Source organism: Triticum urartu, chromosome 2 (assembly GCF_003073215.2).
Source record: "Triticum urartu cultivar G1812 chromosome 2, Tu2.1, whole genome shotgun sequence".
In the NCBI taxonomy this organism is placed as follows: Eukaryota; Viridiplantae; Streptophyta; class Magnoliopsida; order Poales; family Poaceae; genus Triticum; species Triticum urartu.
The window spans coordinates 680142292-680146999 of NC_053023.1; positions in this window are offsets into that span (position 1 = coordinate 680142292).

Consider the following 4708-nt stretch of genomic DNA (forward strand, 5'->3'; position numbering starts at 1 on the left):
AGAAGAAAGAGGGGGTGCCACTCGGGGGCATCCCCAAGCTTAGCCTTTTGCTAATCGTTATTTCTTCATCCATCGTAAAGTCACCCAAAACTTGAAAACTCAATCACACAAAACTCAACAAAACCTTTGTGAGATCCGTTAGTATAAGAAAGCAAATCACTATTATAAGTACTGTTGCAAACCCACTCATATTTTATTTTTACATTATATCTACCATATTCCAACTTTTCTATGGAAAAAATTCTTCAAAGAAAACCATAGAATCATCAAAACAAGCACACAACGCAAAGAAAATAGAATCTGTCAAAAACAGAACAGTCTGTAGCAATCTGGATATTTCGAATACTTCTGAAATTCTGAAAAATTAGGACGACATGAGAAATTTTTATATTAATCTTATGCAAAAATAATCAATATTTTATTGCGCTTCTGTTAAAAAATAGAATTATTTTTCTGGGCACAAAAGTTTCTGTTTTTCAGCAAGATCAAATCAACTATCACCCAACATGATCCCAAAGGCTTTGCTTGGCACAAAGACTAATTAAAACACAAAAACACAATGATAACAGTAGAATAATTGTGCAAACACTCAAGAACAGAAAGAAACAGACAAAAATAAATTTTATTCAATAGGTTGCCTCCCAACAAGCACTATCGTTTTATGCCCCTAGCTAGGCATAATGCAAAGGATCTAAGTATTATCATCTTTGTTTCTAGATCCATATGATGCCATCATGATTGATTCATATGGTGGCTTAATTCTAGTTCTAGGGAAGTGTTCCATACCCTTCCTTAGTGGAAATTGAAACTTAATATTGCCTTCTTTCATATCAATCACGACAGCAATAGTACGTAAAAACGGTACACCAAGAATAATTGGACAAGACGGATTGTAATAAATATCAAGCATAATAAAATCTATGGGCACATAATTCCTATTTGCAATAATAAGAACGTCATTAATTCTTCCCATAGGATTTTTCATAGTAGAATCCACCAAGTGCAAATTTAGAGAACACTCTTCACTATCGGTAAGACCAAGCACATCACATAAAGATTTCGGAATTGTAGAAACACTAGCACCCAAGTCACATAAAGCAAAACACTCATAATTTTTAATCTTGACTTTGATAGTGGGTTCCCATTCATCATGTAATTTTCTAGTAATTGAAATCTCTAATTCCAACTTTTCTTCCAAAGCTTTCATCATAACATCAACAATATGTTTAGTAAAAGCTTTATTTTGTTCATAAGCATGGGGTGAATTTATCATGAATTGCAACAAATAAATACAATCAATCAAAGAGCAACTATCATAATTAAAGTCTTTGTAATCCAAAAGAGTGGGCACATGACTAGTTAAAGTTTTGACCTCTTTGAAAGGATCGATATGGTTGACTAGAGGGGGTGAATAGGCAACTACCAATTTTTAACTTTTCTTTACCAAATTAAACTTTGCATCAAAGTAGGTTGTCTAGATGTGCAACTAGGTGAGCAACCTATATGATGCAATAACAACAAGCATACAAGCAAGCAAGAGAAGTAACACTAAAGAGCTTGCACAAGTAAAGGTAAGAGATAACCAAGAGTGGATCCGGGGAAGACGAGGATGTGTTACCAAAGTTCCTTCCTTTTGGGGGGGAAGTACATCTCCGTTAGAGCGGTGTGGAGGCACAATGCTCCCCAAGAAGCCACTAGGGCCACCGTATTCTCCTCACGCCCTCACACAATGCGAGATGCCGTGATTCCACTATTGGTGCCCTTGAAGGCGGCAACTGAACCTTTACAAACAAGGTTGGGGTAATCTCCACAACTTAATCGGAGGCTCCCAACAAAACCATGAAGCTTCACCACAATGGACTATGGCTTCGTGGCGACCTCAACCGTCTAGGGTGCGCAAACACCCAAGAGTAATAAGATCCGCTAGGGATGAGTGGGGGAATCGAAAAATCCCTTGGTGGAAGTGTAGATCGGGGCCTTCTCAACCACTCCCGAGCAAATCAACAAGTTTGATTGGCTAGAGTGATAGATCGGGTGAAAATGGAGCCTGGAGCATTTAATGGAGCTTGAGCATTAATGGAGCTTGAGGGGGAAGAGGTAAGTCAAAGGAGAAGAAGGGGACCCCCTTTTATAGTGGGGGCAACAATCCAACCGTTGCCCCACCAACCAGCCCCGCACAGGGCGGTAGTACCGCTAAAGGGGGCGGTACTACCGCTGAGCCAGCGGTACTGCCGCTCCAGCGAGCGGTACTGCCGCGCAGGGAAGAGCAGCAGGGATCTAGACCCAGCGCGGTACTACCGCGGTGGTAAGGGCGGTACTACCGCTCCGAAACGGTACTACCGCCTCTACTACCGCAACTAGTGCCACAAAACCCGACACGAGAAAAAGAGCCCTCGAGTCGAGGCGGCAGGAGCCAGACAGCCCAGCGGTAGTACAACAGCGGGGTCACGGGCGGTACTACCGCTGCGGAGCGGTACTGCCGCTTGTGACCCTTCGGCGGTACTACCGCTGGTAGTGCGGTACGACCGCTGGGACACAGAAGAGAGAGAGAAGATCTCTCCATCGAGGCTGAGGACGAGGCGGTGGTGCCAGGCAGGCCAGCGGTAGTACTGCTGTGGAGTCACGAGCGGTACTACCGCTTTGGAGCGGTACTGCCGCTTGTGACTCCTCAATGGTACTACCGCTGGGTTGCGCGGTACTACCACTGGAACCCAGACAGGACACAGAAAAGAGAAGAGATCTCTCCAAAGAAGTGGAAGAGCTGGGAGGGTGAGAAGCTGACGTGTACGTGTTGATACCAGCAATGCAATACCCCAGCGGACCCCCTCTTGATAGTATGGTGCCCTCTACGCAACTAGTCCACCAAAAGAGAAACGAAAGAGCTACACCGTCTTGAATGACACTCCGAAGGGAAGAAAACGTCTCATGCCAAGGATGAATATGTGAACTACTCAAAGCACATGATTAGTCCGCAAACATGTTGTCATCAATCACCAAAACTACCTCGAGAGAGATATGCCTCAACAATCTCCCCCTTTTTGGTGGATTGATGACAACTAGGGATTTGCACAAGGAAAAGATATAACAGTAGGAAAACTAAGAACTACAAAATATAGACGGGCTCCCCCTGAATGTGTGCACCTAGTTAGAGGAGCAAAAGGAAAGCAAGACACACACATCCGGATCAACACTCCCCCTATATTTTATAGTCCAACAATTCTAAGCACAAGATATGAGAGAAGAGTATAAAACAGGACAAGCATGCAACTCATAATATACTACAGTACTGAATAGACATAAGTAATAAGGTAGCAATAGGGAGCATATGTCTCACACCATATGTCTAGAACTTAGGTCTCACATGCACCAAACCAAACCAAACAAAGACACCGAGAGAACACACAAGAAAACACAAGACGACACCCTCAAAGCACGGCAACAACACAAATCCCTACACTCTCTCCCCCTTTGGCAGCGAGACACCAAAAAGGGCAAAGAGCGACGCTACGACTCCAGGTGATGGCAAGCTAAGGATCTCGAACATCACATCTCAGCGTGATCGTCTGCATCTTCGTCGTTGGTCGAAAACTGCTCGGCGTTGGAGTCGGTCCAAGGGCAATGTTGATGAATCCATTCCTCCTCTTCAGTGATCTGACCCTCAGAACCACTGGCAACTGTCGCTCCCATCTGACGCTTGAGCTCCTTGTGGCACACCCTGGCATGCTTCTCCGCCACATGAATCATGTACTGACCATGAGACTCCATGTAGAAAAGCTTCTTCATCTTGTGTTTAAGCTTCTGCGCCCACGAAGGTTCTGCACTAGAGGGCCCAAAGTCCTCCTCGTGATAATCAGTGGCAGCCCCACCCTTGGTCTCCATGGCAGCAGCAGCAGCAGCAGACGGACCCCCGGTTTGAGGCGCTGGGGTGACCCAATTGTCCTTCTTCCTTAGACACTTGATCTCATGGGAAACCAAGTCTCCAGTTTCCAGCAACACTCTGGGATAGATCTGTGCCCAGGCCCTCTCAATGAGCCTCATGATGAATGGACCATATATCGGGCACTTGCACTCAGACACGGCAGAGAGAAGTTCAGACCACATGATATGAGAAATATCCAGGCTCTCTCCAGTGTTTGCTTCCTTCTCATGCTGACAAAAAAGAAGCATGTCCACGAGATAAGAGTGGACCATATCCAGATTCCCGATGTGAGGGAAGAGAGTCTCACGGAAGATACGACGAAGAATGTCCAGATACAAAGACAGCTCATAGGTTTTCTTCTTAGTCACTGGGTGAACTTTCATAGTGCAGTAGGGCCAAAGGGCTTGCTTGTGAGTGGACGTAGCATTGCGGTGAGGGCGGAAACCGACTGAAGTCTCAAGCCCACGATCCTCCACATCAAGTAACTCCATGAGGGCCTTACACTTGACAGAAAGCAACTTGCCATTGGTCATCCAAGTCAGAGTCCTGTCGGCATCCGCTCCAAGATGAACGGTAGCAAAGAATTGAGCCACTAAATCTGCATCAAAATCCTTGTTGAACTGCATGATCCTGAGAATGTTCAGCTGAGTGCACATCTGAAGGGCTTCGCCAAAGTACTCAGGGTCCTTCTCCATAGCATCAGTGTCAATGGAGTGAACATCAACAAAGAGATTCTTCTTGGCCTTGATCACATCAAAATAGATGGAAAACTGAAATCGGTTCTAGAAT